Source organism: Osmia bicornis, chromosome 2, assembly GCF_907164935.1.
Source record: "Osmia bicornis bicornis chromosome 2, iOsmBic2.1, whole genome shotgun sequence".
In the NCBI taxonomy this organism is placed as follows: Eukaryota; Metazoa; Arthropoda; class Insecta; order Hymenoptera; family Megachilidae; genus Osmia; species Osmia bicornis.
The window spans coordinates 9716474-9739786 of NC_060217.1; the positions used below are offsets into that span (position 1 = coordinate 9716474).

The 23313-nt window shown below is 39.2% G+C and overlaps 1 protein-coding gene across 7 annotated transcripts in view; it reads left to right on the forward strand.

The window, feature by feature from the left end:
* Positions 1–23313, forward strand: part of LOC114874844 — a 111348-nt gene that overhangs the window by 46910 nt on the left and 41125 nt on the right. The window lies entirely within an intron of this gene.

Consider the following 23313-nt stretch of genomic DNA (forward strand, 5'->3'; position numbering starts at 1 on the left):
TCCCATTCGACGCTACCACGAATCTGTTTTTAATCTTCAAACCTCAGGCATCTTTGCTTTCTGCCGAAAAAGACAGGGAAATTGAAACGACGATCGTACGAGCTTGCAAAGTGTAATGCGACGTAATCGCGCGTTCGTCGAACCGGTTATGTCCGCGTGTAAAACCACCCACGCGTAAACCCACGCGAAATTTGCGATTCACAAAGGACGATTATAGCGATTCCAGTTCGTGCCGAGTACAATCAGAAAGCTGACAATGTTACGTTCCATTTGTCAAAAGTATTTAGCACCGAATTGGTTAAAAATAACTCGGCTTTTATCTGTTTCGAAATAAATGGAAATCGGGCGGTCGAGGGGAAATTTTTCTTCCTTCCGCTCGAATACGCTCCTCGCGTGTCTTTGGATCTTTAAATTGGATACTACTTGGTAAGTTTTCCTATACCCTCTGCCCTATGGTTTATCCGTGAGTGGAACTTCCGCGAATTCTTCCATTGTGAGTTGTTCTTTTCCTTCTTTATTCTTTCAAATCGCTCGAGTTTCCGTAGTAACCTATCCGCTCTTTGGATATTCGCATATCTTGCTATGAAATTCCTTCGCGAACACGCGAAACGTCGTTCCGTGATATCGTGAAATTATTCGTCGATAAATTTTCTTACGAGGGTAAGATAATTCCTTGATGTATGAATTCGATTTAGGACTGACCCTTTTTTAAATGTATCAATCTTGATTAATCGATGTTTTCCTGAATTCGAAAGCAGTTGGAAGGAAATTCTGACAGTTATATGTTCTTCCTTTTTCATGTCTTTACATAACAATGCTTTGTTAGCTGTTCTTGTATCTTTTTTTCTCTACTATTCTGTGAATAGAGCGTTAATTTTTCCTTGATGAATAATTCGTTTACTTTTCCTGGAATTATGTCTGTCAAAAGATGTACAGCAGTAAAAAATTTTTCAAATTATTTTCGTTAACATCCGAGGATTTTACGTCAATCGAGTTTATAATGTTTCGTTTGGTATTCTGTACTAGTACGATTTCAACGAGACTGGCTGACATTTATTTTTGAAAATTCCACTTCACATGCAGCAGAAGTAGAATTTAAATATTCAGGTTTTCTAATTTTATATGAAACTAACATGATTACTGATGTTTGAAATAATGCAAAAATAACGTTGATTTTATTCGTTGGGAATATCATTCTTTCTCTCTATAGAATCATAAAAAGAATCTATTTCGCATACTAGTTGAAATAATGAAATGCATACTATTAAAGCAAACACAAGGATAATTGCTAGAATTTCTTGCTGGCAAAGGTTACATAACTACGAATGGAAAAGCAGAATTTTCTGCGTAAATCTTTCTCTTTGTATGTTAAATTTCCTTATGTTCCTGAAAATTATCTATATTCATATAAATTTATATACACTTCGCCGCTGTCTTGCGTTTGTACACATGAACGCTCTTCATCTTTCACATTACTGTTCGCCGAACATGGAGTGAAAAATATTTGACAGAAACTGATATTGTAAAATTTGACTTTCGATTTGATACGTGACTTTATTCAAATGATGTATGCACAGCTGATGTTAGCGTCGAAAGAATCAGAATTTACAAGACAGGTTACCGTCATATTCTCAAACTAATCAAAGATTGAGAGGGAATTCAGAGGAATAATGAGAACAAACTGTGATCTCTGTAATTTCACTTTTAATCTTTTTATAAAGTTACAAATTACATCAAAATTCAATTTGCATCTCAACAATCTCTCTGCAATTACAACAAATTTACAAACTTCCAGTAAAGTATCCGACGCGAATCAAGTTTTACTGAAAATTTAAATTCAAATTTGATACAAGGATTTTTTTTTAAATCGATCGAATTAATGATCCGTGTAATCCATCGGGTGAGGAACAAAAGCGAACCGGTTTCGCTCGCGAATCAACTGCAAGCGCCAAGTTTAAACTTGCGCATCGATTGCACGGATCGATTGCACCTTCTTCTGGGTGCTGATTTCTTTGCTGTAAGCGCTACCTAGAGGTTCTATAACGATCGACCTGTGCCGGCTACTTTATTCTGAAACTAACAGATGGCCTTGCATCCCGCTTTCTCACCTGTCCTGACTGCTACCTGTATTTCTTTACCGCGCCACTGCCGTTCCACTTTTCACGGCGCACGATTTTCAATCAATTGAAAAGCTTCGCCGTATTGATTGAATCGACACGAAACGAACTGAAACTATTCCCATTGAGAAACATCGGAAACAGTACCGATTAATTGCAGTTGCATTTCATTGAATTTTTCCCGCATCCAATCTGTTCTACTTGTATAATATTCTGATCGATATCTATAAAAGTTACAAATAATTATCGTTGTGAAAATGTTAATAATAGGATTAAATTATATTAGCATTCTGAATATACGTGTGTCTGACTAGGCAAGCCTGATTCTACTGCGTCAGTGGAAATAGATTTCTCCTGCATGCAAATTTTGGACGGACGACATATAAATTATTCAAATTATTTAAATTTCTCCTTTCTCAGCGATTTTAAGCCTGCCTCAGCCAGAATAATAAATTCCTTTATAATTTCGTCCCGCTTCTCCTTGCTTCTTACGTTTGATTCAATTGTTCATTTCCGATCCTTGTGTTTGACAGCGAACGAAAACCGTTTCGAATCGGATGAGCTTGTTCGAGAAATACAGAGGACATTTCTGGGTGAAAATTGTAATACAAGGTAACGAGGAAATGTGAAAGGCGTGAAATTCGTTTAAATATCGTGTCGCGAACGTGACCAGCAATTAGGATTAGCTGGCTTCTTCTTGAAGTCAAAATTCAGTGAAACGAAGCCGTGCGATCGCATCGTAATAGCGTGCATTAATTACAAACTCAGTAATTACTCGAACTCGAAAAGAGAAAGAGAGAGAGAGAATACTTCAATGGACAAGTTTAAAGCGGCAAATTACCACGTTCGTGTTGGATAATGATTACCTTCCTGCGAATTTTCAGACAGAAACAAAACGCCAACGTATTATTGACGCTCTGTGGTCGTCGTCATTTTCTTTGTTACTTCCCTGATAAATGGTAATTAAAGCGTGTAGCGTACGATCGATATGAAAGGTTTTACGTTTGGCTGCTCCCGATTACTCTTCAACCCTTCATTCATTGGGGATTTGATCAAGTTTGACCGGTTGTTCTTTCGACACCTCGGATAGCTTTCCTATTTCCATGACGATTTTAATTAGCGATAATAATTTCATTTAACAGCATCAACATTGTAAATGCGCAACGCGCGAATTACAAATGATTGAAAATTAATTATTATAAAATCATTCGAATTAACTCATTAGGGATTAACCTATCGACTTGCAATTATTGCAGCAACAAAAGGGGTTAATCCTGAGATGAAAACATATTCCCACGGGGACATTATTTCTGGGTTAATATACCGGATTTCCCCTTGGTATATTTTGATTTGCGAAACGGGTACTTGCGGAGGAACTGATTCTGTCGAGGCTCGAAAGAATCGTTCGGTTGACAACGGAATTGACTTGCATTCCACGTGTTAGGTTCGCTCGATAGAATTGCTCACGTAAGAGAATTTTATCTTGGCGAAGAGCATTGCACCTGCAACTTACACCCGTTCAGGTCGAACGATACGAAGGAGGCGATGAAATTACATGCTTTCACTGCCGACAATGCAGAAGGTCGACTAACGTTGCGAGAGACGTTCGTTGACTGAATTTGCGTTTCGATCCTGTTTCCAGAACGCCGGAAGTCGCTTTGTTTGCGATACTCGTATAAAGAGGTGCGATCAATTAACACCTTCGAAATTGATGAACACGGCAAGATTACAGTTACAACGAAAATTTTTCTACCTTGCATTTCTGTGTCATTCGACTCGGATGACGAAATTGGAGAAACCGTTGGATCTCTTCGAATAAAGTATACAGATTTGCTCTTGGAAAATAAAAAATTATAATTTATGGGACGTTAATCTGTTTGAAGGTAAAGATAAAAACCGCGAGAAGCTTCTTTTTCAGAAACAGTAAATCCAATTCGAATTTACAGGGAAAACGCGAAGCTCTTCATCCACGGTGAATATTTTACATCTCCGTGAATTTTTCACGGGGATTTTTCCGAACAGCGTGTATGCAAATTTCAAATTTCTATTGACGTCAGAAACAGGGAGTTATTCAAACGAAGCTTCTCCCCGTCGAAAGAACAATTCTCTCTGTGAAATTTTAGCAAAGGAAAATGATATTTTTCCAGCTTCGATGAAAGATGATATTTCATTTGTTATAACTTCGAAACCTTTGTAGAATTTCTGAGTAATTCACTGTGCAATTTGACATTAATTAACTGGTTTTTATAAGGTTCATTTTCGAGCAATTATCTTTCAAGTTTTATTATACAGTGTTTCACTTTGCTCTTTATTGCTGTTTATTTCAGAGGATTATTTGTTCTGCGTTCATGGAACGCTTAAACAATTCGAAATAAATTACTGTGAAAATTTTGTCGTTAATGATTTTCGTTGCAATTAACTGTAAATTAACGACGAATTACAGTGCCAATGTTTCGTCGGACAGCAAAGAACAAATATTTTATTATCGTGTAGCAAAATATTCATTATGGTATGTATCTGTGTTTAATGCTTCACGTTTCTTATCAAATTGTCCACAATACCGTCGAAAAATGTTGAACGGAACTGTGCTACAATTGGATGTAATTAGTCCCTCTTCCCTCCCACGAGAGATCTTCACCTCAGAAACGACAGACCTCGACTGTCTAACTTTCAACTCGTTGCTCTGTTCTGTCTTGTTAATTATTCATTTCTGCAAGGGCGTTGTCTTCGCGAAACTTTTCACGACCTCCGCTACTTCCAGGGAATTAACTGTTCTACGTGTTGCAGCCGGAAACTTTTGTTTCAGCTCGACGAAAAACTGCGACCTATCCATCACCGGATATTCACAAAAAAAAAACGTACTAAAATATATCTGAACTTTGGAGACTGAAGCCAAGCTGTTGTTTCATAAATTTCCGGTCATCAATAAGAAACTTTGCTTCAAGAAAAATAACTTCAATTCGTTCAATATTAATTTGATAAGCACTGACGCTTTAACTTTCAGTTATAGAAGCATATATTTTAGTAAATAGTTACATTTACATATTTATAATACTTGATAATTTTACCGAAGTCTTACGTAAACAGCGTGAGTTGACAAGTAAAGATACATATCTACTAAATTATACCCTTTTGTGCAAGAATTGCGTAGAATTGTGTCGCGTTATTTATACTTTGAATCCTAAGACAAAGTATTCTTTAATATTTCAGTGTTTCGATGGTAGCGAATCGCGATGATTGCATAAAATCAAATTAGCTGGCTTTAAAAAGAAATTTATTTTCATTGAAACTTGCAGGCCCCGCGGCAATCGTTGCAAAAGCGTCAGTAATTTTCTTTTATGAATAAGTTTAGCGGAATGAAATTTACGCGAAAATCCGTTGTTGCTTGCAAATGCAACGCGATAAGAACGCCTATAAAACCGCGCGGAAAATCAGAGCGACATGAATCTTTGCGTAGTTTTTACTCTGGGTCGGCTAAAGTTATTTTTCAACGGTATTGTGAAGCTTTAATGTTTCAAGGTTCTATCGATAAAATAGTAGAAATACGTGTTACTTTAACGATTACGTTTTCAAGGTTCGTAACCGAGATATGTAGATTTTCATATCTCGTAACAAGCAACTGACATTAAGGAAACGTTCTCCATAATCGTGCGTTTAATAGCCGTATACTGGAGATAAAATTTTTAAATGTCGAGATATTTTTTTTAGTTTCAAAGTTCAGAAAGCGTAATTAATTTCGTTCAATCCGGACATTGTCGTCTACAGGCCCCATAAACACATCCCATGGCACTCCTACGTTAGTATATGGTGTAATGAGCTGGATTAATAGCGAGAATTCCTGGGGACATTGCTACGAACTCGTAAAATATGCTCTGGCTGCAATTACGCATCTCGTTGAATAAATTACGGCTGGGAAATAATTTACATTTAAGTCCTTTGAAATCGTTTAATGATTATTTCATAATATTTCTATCTACAGGTATACACTGTATTACGTGTTAATTATAATTTGGAAATTGGTAATATTAAGGTAATCCTGTCGTTAATAGACTTCTTTTACATGTTAATTATAATTTTCTCTACCACAACATTAATGTCAACGTTAAAGAAAAGGTTTTAGTCTGATCTGGTACCTGAGATATCAGTCCTGGTTCCAAGTATCTGAAATAAACGAGGTCAGGTGAGATAAAATATTCACGCAAAATTGGAAAAACTGTCATTTTTGTTTTGCTACGTGTTTGCTGTCACGGTAAACTGTAACACAGCAACAGTTTCTTCCAAACGTCGCAAGAATTGCTGCAAAGGTCTGTCGTTTTCGTGGATGAAAAATTAATTGCTTATGGCGATGGTACTCAGATGTGTGCCTCAATCAATATCAAAGTCAAAGTGCCGTCGTATAATGTTTGTCCCGCGTATCATCTGTGTATACACAGACTGGTGAAAAGGTGTGGCCGTGTTATTCTGTAGCTCATCTATTTGTACTGGGTGTACATAGTTCGCGATGGGTAGTGGTCTGACTAGGAGCATAAATTACGGGGATACTAGAGGAACGGAACACCGTGATATTCGAATCGGTCGCGTGAACCATTCCGTGAAAACCGAGAAAGAGTCGACTTCTCTCTGGCTCGTTTCTTCTCAGAAATTTTACGGAGTTTCTGAATAACGACGCCCCGTCACGTTTGACAAGCTTCGAGCTGGATGCGCTGCTGGGCGTAAAATTTATGCAACCCTTTGAGAAAATAAATTACACGCAGGATAATTAGAATCCCATCGAAACGAAATTGAATTCTCCAACGACGAACGATCTCGAGTAATTAAAATTCATCGAGCTTCAACGACGGATTTATTTAGAATTTATTTATTTAACCCCCGAACAGTAGAGTCGGGTCACCTGTGATCCAAACTACCTACGCATCCTGTAGACAGTTCTTCAGCGGTGCTTCGTAAATCAATGAACTCTGACAAAATATATGGAAGCGAAACGTTTTGCGGATCAAGCGAAGCGAAGTCGAGCACAAAAGAACTAGGAAGATACGGTTTGGGGAATTTACCGATTCACTCGAACGCCTCCGTATCCAGGAAAGTTTAAGGGTGATCTCTTTGGGAGTAAATCGCAAGGAAATATCTATCGGTTGGAATAGAAAAATTTTGAGAAGGTTGATACCTCGTCGACTTCATCTGTTGAACGGCAAATGCTGACCCAACCAACGAAAACAAAGACGCGATATCACTATATGAAAGCTAATTACTCTCCGACGTATAAATCACTTCATTTTTTGGTAGTTAACGTGATTCATAGCTGAAGGAACATGAAACGCGTACGACTGGATCGAAGAAAAATTAACCACGTAATTGATTGAAGCGTATCTAAATACATTGCTCGAAAGTCTGCATAAATGTCATTAGCATGATATACAGGGTGTCTTTAGAAAAAGATTTTAAACTTTATGCTTGTTACTTTTTAAAATTAAATTAGAATTTTTTTAAAATTTCTTTTTCCTTTTAATTATTTGATTATATTAAATTTGTAGCATCGATCACTAATGGCATCATCGATGTATTAATTTTATTATTAGCAATTTAGTATTTAATTTGCAAATCTTAGAATGCTTAAAATCCCGACTGAATATTTTTCTCTATATCAATTTCAGTTTGTTTAGAGACACCCCTGTGTGCAGATCTAAACAGCGATCAGCTTGAAACGGTCTTGAATGCAAATCGCGAGTCGTGACACATTCGGTAGCGCCTACACGCGCATACCTGCCGCAGACGTCTGATATTAACGACCGAATATAATGATCATTACGCGCCTTTGTTCTACTGGCTCGAAAGTTGAGGGTTTAACCGTGGTCGCGTTACGGTACGCAGAAACTATTCGCTGATCTAATCTCGCGTTCAACAAGTTCCCGCGTTTAAACTCGGTTTTGATCGAAACCTCGTCGGATTAATCATTGATCAACGATCCGACGATCGTCGAGCGGAGAAAATTGCATCGAATCCGTAACAAGTTCCCTATGATTTATTTCATTCCATTTCTCTGCTCGTGTCACAATATTTGATGCATTCCAATCGTTTGCATTGTAAGATATATTGCAGAACGAAATCCCTCGATCCGAACGGTTATATTTTATCGCGTTTTAATCTTTCCGGTTTGCGTTCATTGAATTGTTCTAAGATTTTCATGTAAAATCGACGAACGCTAAAATTACACAATAGATTCTTATGTGTTTTTTTATATCAGCAAAAATGTGTAATTTGTAAGTTGATTAAAATGGCGAAGATTGCGATCAGTCGATCTAGAAGGGTTAAAGGTGTAAAACAAGATTGCCGTGTTAGCAGCGAGTTAAGCTACGGGATTGTTTGAACAATTCGAGCATAGTACGCGATAAGGAACGTCTGTGCAATAGTAGCGTAGTCGTGATTCATAAATCTGTCGGATTCTATCGAACACGAACGTGATTAATCGATCGGAGTCGCGATAAAAATTGGCTGCAATTGTTGCCAATCGAATGCACGCACGCAATTGTTATCGACACACGATGCTGTGTAACTCTTTTCTTCCATCTGAGACTGAAAGATTGATTGCCATTTGACAATCGTCGTGTAACTACTTTTCGTTCGTGACTTAATCACTATGATCCAGTTGAAGAACAGGAAACGAAGCATTACACGAGAAGGAAAGTTATCATTTCAATTTCTTGCGCTATGTTGTTGCCGAGTTTAACTAGCTGCATCCGTTTATCGACTAATCCGAAGAAGTTTGAAATTTATCGAGTAACAAGTTTGAGATACTTCGAATTTCACAAACTTATTTCCAGATAATATTGATTTTATATCACGTCAGTCAACTTGATCGTCCTTTATCACCGATATCCTCCGAGTTCCTTCAAACTTGAAACTTCTTCGTCAGACGGTATCCTGCCAGAGGAATTAATGACGCGACGATGACCTAGGCCGAACCTAGCCCAAATTTCTGGCTACGATAAAGGAAGATAGAGTCAACGAGGAGGTGGATCGAAAAAAAAAGAAGGGAAATGATGAAAAAATCGTCCGCGGATAGTGGGTCTCGTAAAAACTAGGAAGATAAAATGAGGTCGCCAGGAAACCAGATAAAACCGGCATCGCGTGTTCCAGGTTCCTTATTTTTTTTTTACCGGTATAAAAAGATGGGGTGAAAGGGCTGCTACGAAAATGACAGTATTTCTTCACGTTTTTGCAGTTTCGACTTTAATAACCTGGAACTTCGAGTACTCTCACGAACCGCGAGATGTAATTTACAAAAGTTGATTAAACGATCTCTCCAGTTAAATGGTAATTGCAATCTTTTCAAAATTATACGATAATTTGTTGCAGTTTATTTTTAATGATGTCTTGGTGTTTTGATAGTTAGTTGAAATAAGTGTTCGAGTTCGATGAACTGAGAGTTCAGAGCCCGCAATTTCGCAATTAAAAATCAAAAGTACATGTATTGTGTCAGAGAAATATGACATTATATCGAATCCACATGTCCGGAACCGTTTGTATTGATTTTCATGATTTTAATATCGTCAGTATTAGATCTCTAGTTCCCTGGCTTGTCGGTATCGAATCTCACGATCCTCGCGTTGGCTGTATCAAGTTCTACGAGTGGAGGGACATCGATTTTGTGTGTGACAAGTGTGGGATCGTTAGTGTCGTGTCAGACGATATCAGGTTGAACATTTTCGAACCTCGATATACCATCTTTCAATTATTTAAAAATGTACCATGGGTCAATTTTTTTTTTTTTTAAATGTCTCGATAATCATAATTATTTAAATTTAAAGCGCGTTTGTCTCTCGAATATAAAGTCACTCAAGACGAGATAATTAGAATCAATGAAATGGTACCCCGTTCTCTGTAATTACCTTGAAAAAATCTAACACAAAACGTTATTAAATTCCTCGAGAAAGAAAGTCGCGGTTTGAAGACCTTGTTGTCGAAGCGGTCGTCGGTGTCGAGATGCATTTTATGCATTTTAATAAGAAGCGGGTTCGCGCGCACCGGTTCGAGTGCAGCGAGTTCTTGCAACAGGGAACAAGTGGCCGCGAGTGCAGCGGTTAGCGAACCGGCTTGCCGATACTACGGCGCATCCTAACGCGCCGGTGTATTGGCGCGGCGCTGCGATCGTGATTTCAGTGCACCGCGCGCCGTCGACCTGATCGCACGTTCTTTTTCGTGTTACGTTTGCTCCTCGTACCTCGGATCAACGTGTTCTTCTATGCGCACATCTCCACGCGCATTTTGTTTACCGGCCTGCCTAGAAATCCTCGATACGGTACGTCATTGTATCTATTCAATTTATCCTTTTTTCATTCATTTTTAAATATAAAACATGTGCGATGTTACGCTTGTAATATATGTGCGCTATCGAAACTGTACACGATTGGTGATCGGATCTAAGCGTCGACGTCCTCTTTTTTTTTAAATAAAATTCTATTTCTTTTTCCTTATCGATTATTTTACAGCGGTTTTATAATATTCTTTTTTAATCATTTGAATGGATATGCAATTTGGAGCAGTTTTTGTAGCTGTTGCTATGCGTCCAGTATCGATTTTATTATTGGACTCGGCTGCACGAGTTTTGTTAGAATTATTTATAATTGCCTCGCTTGTGGTACTTCTTTCTCTCTTTTTTTCTTAGGAAAATGGTATCGTTTGCTCGTTATCGTTATCTGACATTGCTTCGTAGGGTGTTACGTAATTAATGAAGTAATCAATATTTAGTAGGAGGTCCTTGCAAATAAACTCGTGTATACACTGTGTTAGGCGTGCTCTCCGATACGATCTCGTCGGCTCGTTTCCGTCATCGGTAATTTTATTTTTCATCCGACCGTGGAGACACCTCTTGTTTCACCGGTTCGTTTGCTTCGTCAACCGGACGGATCTCGGTTAACGAAGGAAATTCAGACGGAAAGCAAACACTGTTCTTCGGTCAACACTGATTCGTTGGTTGACGAAAAAAAAGAAAGGATTTCGTTCCACCTTTGGAATTCGCGCAGGATCGAGCGTCCTTGAACGGTCGAAAATATGTCTGCAGGTCCATCGAGTTGGAGTAGGTCGACTCGGCTCGTCTTCTGTGGACCTGCACAGAGATTCTTGCAGCGAACCCGTTCACCTTCATCCCTGCCTCGAATCGAAACTATCCCTGGCTCGTCTTTCGTTTCTTCCGCTTAGAAGAAGCTCGATTCATTCGCTAAACGTGATTCAGAGCTCTTGCGAGAGGAAATATATGGAATCGGCGAAGGAAGTTGTCGATGAATGGCCTTCGCGTACGACTCCTCTTTCGAAATTGTTGAATGAATCACTGTTTAACAGAACTACGACACTTCCGATCGTTGTTGGCGGATGATAAACCGTCAGGAAGTCTTCGAAACATTCTCTACGATTTTACACGGACGAACGATTACATCGTTACCTTTCAAACAGTTGGATTATACGAGAATCTCAAGTTCTAGAATAGTTTCCCATCGACGAGATTTCCAATCGTTGCTTCTATATCAATTAAGAGCGAGCTCATTGACCGAAGATTCCTGAAGATGCAATATTCGCGAACGGTGACAAAGATGTTGATGGTCTACGGATTGTCGTCCTGAACTATCAAAGTTCCATCGTATTAACCGGAAGCTTAACAATTATCGATCAGCAGCGGAGACCTTCTAATCCGTGATCGATCGATCCGGCTTTCCCTGGTTAACGTCGACCTCGGTTTTCCACGCCGGTTGTTCCATCGAACCGTAAACACCAGGAATCTCTCTGCTTCCAGCAATTCCATTAGTTCTATACAGAATATCCGGGAAACGGTCAAAGTAATCGGGGAAAACATTGTACCCTTTCGCGTGTATTAAAATGTCGGTGAAGCGAGCTCTGACGAGCTGCTCGAATAAATCGTTGAAAATACGGTCTCTCCTGACGCAGAAATTGTTCGATCCTGTTTGATAAAGTCGTTTGTCAAGTCTGATTAATCGGTGAGGTATGATCAAAGAATTCCATGAATTGTATAATTCATTAATCTTCCTGATAACGTTACAATTATTTCTGCATCGTGAAGGTTTAGATTGTAGTTTCGATAATAAATCTCATCGGATTTAAAAAATTTCATTGAACGACGATGCTCGATACGGTACCTGGTATATAAATTGTACGTGAAACCGGTCACGTAGAGGAATTCCAAGAAGCAGGATAAAACTTTTTGAAGAAACGTCGACGTTCGATCCGATCACACGAATCTATGCCAACTTCCGTTTTTCAAGCGTTTATCAGTCTTGTTTTTCCTTTTTTTTTCTCCACAGATCAGAATATTTACGGGACGAACTTGAAAGCTTCTCGACTTCTGCTGAAATTTACGATAAAATAAAGAATCGTACACCTGCGCTACTTTCTCGCAGACCACGATAAAGATTATGTAGACCCGTGACGCTAGCTTCCTCTCGATTCATAACGTTTAACGATATCGGTAGTCGTTTGCCGGCGATAAAGACCGAATTCTATGAACGTGTCCGAAAATGATCGGTGAAGAAAGTAAAGAAACGTCGTTCGATGTATCGACGAACGTCAAAATGTAAACTGTCGTAGCGGTTGAACGTCGAAGGGGAAATAACGTGTTCGTCCCAGTTTATTTCATTGAACTGTTTTCGCGATGTCGAGTATAATGCGTGATCCGAAGTGTAAACTTGTGAATCGTGTTTGACGAGAGAAATTTATTTCGTCGATCGTCGAGTGAAATGAGTGAAAAGGGTGTGGTGTCGTCGCTGAAGAATCGAGAAAGGGTGAGCGGAAGTATCTTCTGGAGACACAGCTGGCACTGCTCCGCCTATTTATCGAGGGAATTGTCCTTTAGCAAGCTCAACTCGCCTGTTCGTAGCTGGGACAACATGGCTCGAGCCAAGACCAACAAGTAAGAGTTCAACAACCTTTTCTGCCTTTTTCTTTCCTTTTTTTTTTCCTTCCTTATCGAGCAAGGAATGCATATTTCTATGGTTAACGTGCCGTGTAGAGATATGGCGAGGGTGTATGGTACTCGTAGAACGAGCTACCTAACCCTGAGAACGTATTCTATTCGTTCTACGGTCGATTGGCAAAGTCCTTCGAAACTATTAGGCATTGTTAAAATACGCGAAAACATTATTTACAACTTTGTAATTAACATTAATACCTCGATTTACGATTGTACTCCGTTATTTCGCAGCTGACATTCTCAAGGGAGGAAAAGCATATATAAAATGTAATTTCGTGTTTAACCAGACGAATGCATTATTTATGCAAAACGCGTACCGAATATCAATCTTATAACGATATATTAAAAATGGTCGGGTATAAATTTCGTGCTTTGCACTTGCATTATTAAATTCCACATTCATTGTCGTATCGTAACGTGATATTTCACGTTGCACAAAGATCGCCCCGATCCTTTCACATTATAAATTTCGCGAAACATTCTGCTGTTTCGTTGTTGTCTGGCACGCAACCTGGCTCTGTTCTCACTGGGTGTGCGTTATAGTTTCGTCAAAAGGAAAAGAACAGGTTCCGAGAACGATTCTATTATCACGATTCTCCGGTATTATTTTCGTCAGGATCGATAAACACTTGATAGTAGGTTAAAACACGAAAATGTAGCAAGTAGAGATTGAAAACACGAACGTGACCTAATTAAGGCTTAATTATATAACTTTCCCCGTATCAACGATCGACGTTATTTATCAAAGGCACAATTTCGTTCCTGAAACACGCAATTTCAGTCCATAACGAAACGACCGATTTCTATTGGAAAACAGAAATAGAATGTTAGAGAGATTAATTGTTTAACGGCATCAGTATTACGGTGTTTTAAGTAAATTTCGTGTTAATAACTGTCGATGGAAAGTTGGTAACGCATGGATCGTGTGTGGGGTATAAAACCGCGTGGTTGGTGAACGCCCACACACCAAAGGGAGCTTATAAAATTTCGTTCGAGTCATTAAAGGGGTTGTTTCGAACACGATTAGCTAACTCGAATCATGTTATCCCTGCGAAGCCGTTCATTCCGCGAATTTACGTTGTTTCCCGAATTTTATTAGTGAACTTTGAAAGCCGAAATTTGAATCTCGTGACCGTAAACTCTGATGAAACGGTTTATACGCGGTTTCCCCCATCACGGGCTATTAGATATAATCTAAATAGAATTTTACAACCGGTCCGAGTGAACGGAGAGTTTGTATCGGCGATGACGAAATATCCGGGAAAAATCTATTGACAAATCGACGAACGTAATTATTCATTTTCCTTTTAACTCGCTTTCGAAGTTATATCCGTGCGATAATCTCGTGAAAATGCGGGGTCGTCGATCTTTCATATCGGAAAACAGTTTCACTCGTTGAACGAAGAGGACTGAGGGGGTGACTCGACACTAATTAACTTCTTACACGTCAGCACCATGAATTTTAAACGTCTACGAACCGATAACGTCGTCCCACGAACAACTCTTGACTTTCTCTTAAATTTTCGTTTTACGTCAATGTTAAACAGAATTAGTATCTTGGAAAAATTGAAAGAAATCAGAATCGTTTCTTCGTCGAGCACTTGAAACGATAAGAATGTATTAGGTTATCTGGAGAATCTTGAGAATTATAAGTGTGTTCATTATAAAAATGAAATCGTAGGATTGCATTACGTAAGAACGATAATATCAAGAAAATGACGTATTATAATAAACGGTACCATTGAAGAAAAGAATCGTTCAATAATAGCATCGAACATGCTAGAGGAGCTCGAGGAAACAGCTCCATTATTACAATCAATAAACTATTCAAAGCCATAAAAGTCTTCAGCATAAAAAGGGCTCGAAACAGATGCTACGATAAAAGAATTCTCGATCCACTTTTCTCGAGGTTCTTTGATTGAATAATTCCTCGTGTCGACGAGGGACAAAAGAGAATGAAAAAAGGCGAAGGTGACGGTGAAATGAAAACTGCTTGGTATATAGGCAATTGGTTGTTCAAACAAAGAGGAACATTTTAATCGTTTATTGAAACAGGAATTCATAGGAAGTAGTAGTCTGCTATTTATTTTCTGATATTTCCTAGATGAAATTTTTTTAATTCGTGACTTTACCTGACATCTATTTTCATATCTGATCGCATGAAAAATACACTCGACTTCTTATTTTGCGGTGAAATTAAATTCACTTTAGTCACGTAACAAGTATGTTTCACTCAGTCTGTCGAGTGCTTTGACTACCGAAACACGAAAGACCTTTGTTAGACCCGATGCTAGGGAGAAATGAATGAAAAAGCGTGGTACGTAATCAGCGTGTAATGAAGCAGCGAGAAGATGCTAATGGAATATTCGAGCAGGCGATCACGTGAAACGGCTCCAAACAGATGCAACCTGAAAGATGTGCAATGAAAGCCTTCGGCAGAAAGCGGTTCGAGTTCTCCGAGTTTCCTGGAGGCTGTACTTGTGAATAATTTCGCGATACGAAGAAGAGAGATGAGGAAGGGAAGTAAGAGAGAAGGGTTGATAGGAAAAGTAGAGAAGAGAAGGGAGGAGCAGAGGGTTGGTTGGCTATCAGAATGTGATTTAGGTCGGGAATTCACGATGCAATATCAATGAAATACGAGCCCCCCGAGGCAGCCTCGTCCACATCGTCCATTGTCTGGTTCAACAGAAACTACTTCATGAAGAACCGACCAACGTGCGGCATTAAAGAAAAACTGGTCTTGGAAGAACCTGCCTTGTTCAAGGGGTCTTTCTACCTATGTACGCGACGCATCTTTCCCGTCGCCAGCAACGATATAAACATCCACGTTCGGACGTGAAATTTTCACCCTCTATTATTTCGTCTGAACATTGAAAATTTAATGAGAAATATCTTCGAAAAGAAAATTTATAAAATAATTATTTTTCGAACCATTGAATGTTTCTATCATTCAATAATGAGAAGATTTTATCCGTCTGCGATGGTTTTCGAAAAGAAGTATTACATCAGTAGCTTCCGTTGCGTGGGATCCGTTCTCCAAGAACTGCTTTCAATTTTAAATTTATCGTAATATAAATGGTAATGATGTTTCTGATTAAATTTCCTGAGCGGTCACATTTTTTGTTACTGCCACTCGTTGGTGAATATAAGATGCTCGGTAACAAAGTTTCTTAACTATCGACGAACGTGGAAAATACGTGTTACAGAACCACTAGAAGATTAACTACCGAAATTACTTTTCCGTTCAATGGAAAGTTTTATTAATGGTATGAAAGTTAAAAAGTTTTGCAATTATGGCAATAACATGAATCGCGCGTTTATATACTATCGTAAAAACATAAGATAAATTAGAGTCGATTGCAGATTACTTTTTTAAATTTATTCGAGATAATTTTATTGCTTCCTGCATCCAATCTTAGGAGCCCGGAACTTAGAAATTGTTTTCTCTATGCACTTTTTGCAAAATGCATCGCGCTGCATTCAAGCCTGGCTTTTCAACGTCAGGCGTTGTCCTTGCCCGAGTTGGCTCTTAACTGGGAAAAATCCTTTGTAAATCCTTGCTAGAGCATCGCCGCGAAATTCGCGCGACAGTCGGTCGAATTTCGGAGATAAAACAGCTTATGACGGTGGATTTCGCTTCCGGTCGAACGAAACTTTCTCACGGGAACAACGAAGCGAAAAAATAAACGAAATTGGACTCGACATCAGCAGGCTTCCTTCTAAAAGGAAAAAGAGTTGAGAATGCAATTTAAATATTGATCATCGCTCCGACGAGAAAAGGAAATGTAGTTTTCAATTTCTTGTAGATGAAATATTTATTTATATAAAATATATGACAGGATATTTATCAAATATCTATGCAAATTGATACAATAATAGTCTTCTGGATTTATATGCCGGAGTACAATGATTTCTTTGGATCGCAAAGGGACAAAGACAAATTGAAATGAATTTATTTCCATTCGGTTGCTCTCGTATGAAACAGTGGCGATTGTGACCACGTTGAAGGCTCGCTTTGAAAGAAAATACAGGATGCAATTAATTCCGCCAATTTTTACGATGGCTTTCCAAGTTGCTGGAAAACGATACCTCCTACCGGGATATACCTTTCGCGATGACAATACAACGGTCTTGAATTCGCGTGTTGGTGCTCGTACAAGTGACAGAGGCACACATGTACATATTTGACCCAGTTCGCCTCGACCACGTCTGCGAGCACGAAGGCCGAGGTGAGGATTCTTTGTCACCTAGGACACGGTAATAATTTTGTCTCCTCTTCGCTGCACGGCTATTATGCACCCTTTTTCTCTCCTTACATACGTAGAAAGAATATTTTTTCCCCGGCTGGTTCGCATGCGCGCCCAACAATGTCAAGTCTCGCTGCTTTGCGCAACGTTAACATTACTCGACATCGTATTTTTTTTTCTCCCTTTTGGCACGATAAGAGTACCCTCTGACAAGCTTTTGCTTCGTCGAAATACGCTTTCTACGCGACACCACTCCTTCGTTCGTATGGAGAACGTCACCTTCCCTCGGCGCGTTTAAATAACAAAATCGAAAATGAAACTTCGTCGAATCGTTCGACGAAAGTTTTTTGAAAGTTCGCTACGTGACGAGGTTTATTCATTGAAACAGTGACACTTTGATTTTATGTAGTATATATTATATCATCTTTGGTATAGTATCGTTACATTGCCCTTAAGAATGGTATAATTATTCAGAATCTATCTCATTTTACATTTAGATAACAAAATCGCAACTGAGGCTTCTTCGAACTCTTTGAAATTCCTCTGCTAAACGACGTTTATTAATTAATACTTTCCAACAACGGCGCTTAGAGTTTTCATATTAATTCATGATAAACAGGTTGATTGATTGTCCTCGTAATTACGTAATTGCGTAGCGTGGCTGACGAATGGTCGAGCGACCATCGCTCGGTAACCCTGATGAATAATTGAACAAGGCGAACAGTATCGTTGCGTAAATGAAACGGAGGGAGAAAGAAATGTTTTGCTTTTAATTCCCGTAATTGCCGTTGAAGCTGGTCGTAGGAGGCTCGTCGGGCACTGAAACAATTAAGTTGCCAAAGATTTCCGGCTTGAAGCGTCCGGGTAGGAAACGGTACAGAGAGGAAGGAATGACGTAATGGAGTATCCGTAAAGAGACGGTGTTCCTGAAGATTTCTCGAGGGCCCTCGAACGCGGGTGGTCTCCTCCGAGTTTCACAGATCGATGGATCGTCGAGGAACTTGCACTTCCTGTACACAGGAAGCTTTGTACGGCAACGTATTCAGTCGAGAGTACCTTCTGGCTCGATTGCTCGCGAAAAAGTTGCAGCTAACGGGACTGGAGAAACGGCATACGGAAAGAGGATGGTTTTCATTTAACTGTGAACGCGTTTCGGTAAACAGAGAGTAATGCTACTCGATGGGTTATTTATTTAGGCTCCGAGTTTGGATATTCCGTATATTCGTACGTCAGTAGCAGTCGAAAGTATAAAATTGAAAGCTTAAACGGGAAATTAAATTTAAACATGTCACCGCGAATTTAATGGAATTTATTAATTAAAAAATCCAAAAGGGGGGGGAAAAGGAATTTTAAATAACCGTACTGAAAGGTACGAAATTAAAAGCTTAAATTATCCACTTTCACTGTGGCAATCAACGTGTTCATAATATTTTATTATAACCTGTCCTGCCGTACATGGTTATATTCGTCGTGACAGACTGATTTATTAAATAACATTCCAAAAGTTAAATTCAAGTTGCGTAACATGTACCAGACGAGGGAGATGAACGAAATTCGAGCAGTTATATCGATGAAATATTCCTTCATAGATGTTCGCTCGTTGCAACGAAACGGTCCGGTTAAAAACGTCTCATACCACTGATTTTTTTCTCGCGTTTCGCTGCAAGTAATCTGGCATTCGGCCAATTTATCCGTCTAAACGTTCCAGCAAAGAGCTCCAGAACGTTTGCCAGTGAAATAATACGGGATAATGAATTAATTCAATTAATCCGACCGCGCGACTTTGTTCATGCGCTCGCAATAACGGGAGATTCATGGTGGCGTTATTTGAAAGATCACGATACCGCAAACAGAAATGATATTACACTCCAATTACTCTAACGATTTATTTGACTCTGATATTTCACGTATTATCGTATTGTTGTATTATAACATTTCGTATTAAAGTATTATCGTTTCATAATATTTCAGATTATGGCATTGCCGTAATGAAATATCGCAATATCTCTGGTATTACGCGATGAAAAATAAATCTCCCGAAGGTAATGGCGCAATTTCAGTTTTTCTTGTGACAAAAAGTAAACTTTATTAAGTAAGATTCCTTCGGAGCCGTGGAAAAAGAAGTCTCGTTCTTGAACTCGATTATCCGGTTATATTCTCATCACTTCGCATTAGCCCTACCCTTCGAATCCTTTCGGCTTTACCGGCATAAGTCATGAGGAGAATGCAATCCCTTTAATCTCGAATGTATCAAAAGCAGGGCTAAATGCTAGAAATTTTCTTTGAATAAAAGCTAAGCGAATAGCAACGTATTAGTAAAGTCCCAAGGTATTACGAGTCAATTATACAAATTGCGTTTACAAAGTAATAATAACAGGCTTTGAAAGCTCAAGATGTTAATTATAGTACGCACAATGTGCGAAAAAGAAAAATCGTGGAACAAAGGGAATTAACCTCGTGAAAAACAAAGGAAGATTAAACATCTTTTTTCTTGTACAATAAAAAAATTAAGTTGTGCAGGAAACGTGAGATTTGACGACGGTTTTAATCTAATTTAATCCAGAGTGCACAATGAACAAGTAGCTTTCGCAAGCAGAGAGGAAATCTCATTGTTTGAAATCGCTACAGAAGCGTATCCTGTTTTCTGACAGGGGTGCCCACGCGTTCATTGTACGACCGGTTGCGTTATGCGAATAAACGATAATATCGTTTCCGGAAGCCGAAGAAATCACACGTTGAACCCTCGCCCTTATAACGATCCACGGATCCACATCGAGGATCCTCTTTTTCCTTTCCTATCATGTGTTTGAATCGAGCCAAAAGAGATTACACGAAATATCCAATTTCCTGACAAAAATCCTTTTATCCTTTGATCTTAATTTTTATCCCTCGCGTGAGCAACGCAGCTGTAATCTTTTTCGAAGTCTATACCATTGAATAATAATCTATTCGCTTTGTTAAATCTTTCATAGAGGAAGTTTTCTTAATTTCAACTACCCTAATGCTTCTTCTTTATTTAAGCTGACAAAATACTTTCTCCGTTGATTTTCCGTTGATTTTTAATCTCGCGAGATTAAAGAGTCGATCAATCACAGTATTTCCTGATGTAATCGCTTTTCTAATGATTTTCTTTTTTACTCATGGTTATTACAGATCCTGGAAAGGATCTAGAAGTCGTCAATTTATCGCGAGATTTCGCTCGGATGAAAAAGACGTTTATCGGAAATTTAAATTTCTCCTATAAAATAGAAGTTTTTCTCCTTCTTTTTAACCCGTTGACTGCCGTCCATATGTGGGTGACGCTTGAATTTTTAAATAAATTCAATCGAATTTCACAGTGGACGAACTGATTTATCAGGGACCGTTTAAGTCTTTACTTGTTTAGAGAATTAAAATGTATGAAAATGAGAAATTGCATTTCCCCTTGTACAATTAGTACTTTCAGGGAAAGATCGTCAAAATTTTTCTGAAAGACCCATAAGTCTTTGGTGCGCAATCAGATGCCTCTATCTGATCAAAAAAGAGTTGGAATCAATTTGCAATCAGAGGAAAAAAAGTTAGAACTTGATTAGAAGAATTATCGACGCCTGATTAACGATGAAGTACAGATTTTGCAAAAATTTCAAAAACTTCAAACTTTCCTTTGAAATAATATGATCGTAGAATAGTAAAAACATGCTCGATCGTGCTGAAAGTGAATTTGAAAAGCGAACGAGTGAAATGTCGAAAAGTACGTGTGAGAATTTCAAATCTGATCGGCGATATTTCAGAAAATATTAGTTTTTACGATCATGAATTGTTGGAGGCGAAGTCGGAACGGTGCCAACCACCTGCTACCACCGCTCTGATTAAACCAGCCGCAACAGATCGATCGTTTCGTTCCCCAAGTGAACTGTTCGCTCCCATAAATTTCTTCTTGTTCAACGAAGTCACGATTCGACTGCATCGAATACATTCGATATTCGTTCGTGTAGTCCGCCATAAAGTTGACGTCTCGAAAATTGAAATATCGTTGCCCAGCGGTCGGTAAGAAAACAGCGTCGATTTATCTAACAAAATTATCAATGATACGACCCAGAGGAATCACCTTCTAAAACGCACCTCCAACACGGAATAGAGGTCACAAATAGTTTCAACCGACTTATTCTTTTAAAGTTCGTCCGACATTCCACTTTTACGAGCCTCAATTACGACGAGATAAAACATCGCGTAATAATAAACGTGTTCGCTTGAACGACGCTGGAAACGATTTTACCAGCGCTCCATAGAAAGAAACGTGGAAAGAACGTAGGATCTGACTATCCGGAAGATCACCGGCATCAGAAACTGCATTCCAAAGGAACGCGGATCCTTTTCCGTAATTCTTCTTTAGTAGTTATAATGCAGAACGCAGGTGAATTTCTGGATACGTCAGTCCAACTGCGTGGGAAGCGCATATATGCTATTCCGTAATTAGACCGCATAATTGCACCGTTTTACGCTGGCGTCTAGTTTCGTAGCCAGCAGAAAGGGCGTGTCGTTGAACAGGCTGCTCTCTTTTGTGCACGCATCGACGAAAGGAAAAGTGTGCCTCGAGAATTGCACGCGAGGTGTTTTAATAATTCCAAGAATTTGCTCTGCAACGTTCACAAATTTTCACCTAGAAAATAAAACGCGAAGGAAATAACTGTCGGAATTTTACAAACGCTCCATCAATTCGCGATCCTTCAGCAGAGTTCCTCGCGCCGAGGGCAGAGTATCGGACGTCAAATTCAATGTTTAAGATCGATTATTCGAGCGAAATAGGAATGATGGATGAAATGGAAGGCGACGTAAAGCGAGAAGGAAAGTGAACGCGCAAGAAGTAGATGCGTTTTCAAAATATAATACGAATACCTTGTGCGAGAGGTGTTTTGCAACGAGCCCACTCGTTTGTTTCGCTCGCCACGTGGGCCCTGGATACAAAGCCTTCGTGGGCGTCGGTGAATTCCATCGAGGCCTCATCGGCGTCCCATCTTAATTTTTATATTCCCTTCTTGTCGTTTTATGCACGCCCCTTTCTCTGCCACGCGTTTAACCTTTCGTTTCTGAGCCCGTTGCGTGTACCGATGGAACGAATCGTTCGATTAAGTCCGACCGAATTCCGTGATTTATTATTCTGTAATCACGGTGATCGAGACGGATGATCGAAGTTTATAACGGTTACAGTAACGTGGACGAGACCTCGAATTAATAATAATTAATTCGTAATTAATTCTCTCATTACCACTCCTCACTTAAATATTAGGTTGGGCTAAAAAAACTGTGAGATAAAACGAATTATCCGAATGTATTAAACGCGACACTTCAATTTCGCGATGAAACTGAGGATTTTCTGCAACAGTCCGGTGATTAAACACGACGAGCCTTTTCAGACAGATCCAACGTACGGATACTCAATTTCCGAGGTAGAAGGCTCATTCGTTTGATCAAATAAACGCACGAACGAGCAGAGAAGTTTAAATATTTAGACTCTCGCCGCGTCTCGCGTGGCAGTCTAAATTATTAACGCGTGTGCTAACATGTACGCTGACACGTCTCGTGATTGAACCCTCACCTGTTATCTCGTCGATCCGACCATCACGCGATGATCTAACCTTGTAAATAATTCAAGTAAAAAATATATCAAAATCATCTATCGTTCGATGCACCGTGTATCGTCAATGATTATCCGAGAGATAGGTGAAAGTCGTTGGAACATCTTCGAGCGAGATGAGGCACCAAATCGTTCGTGGAACGAGAGAAAGAAGGAACGACGAATCCTTTTGCATCAGCATGCACGATGAGATAAGTGGTTTTTACGTAACACCATTCATTATACCGAGCACAAGAGCTTCATTACCGGCAGTACGACTTTGGTGCGTGCCAGCCTCGAGGGGTTCGCGATCCTTTGGCCGTGTACGCACAAAAGATTCGTCGCCGGTAATTATGCACGAGACATTACATTCGAATGGAA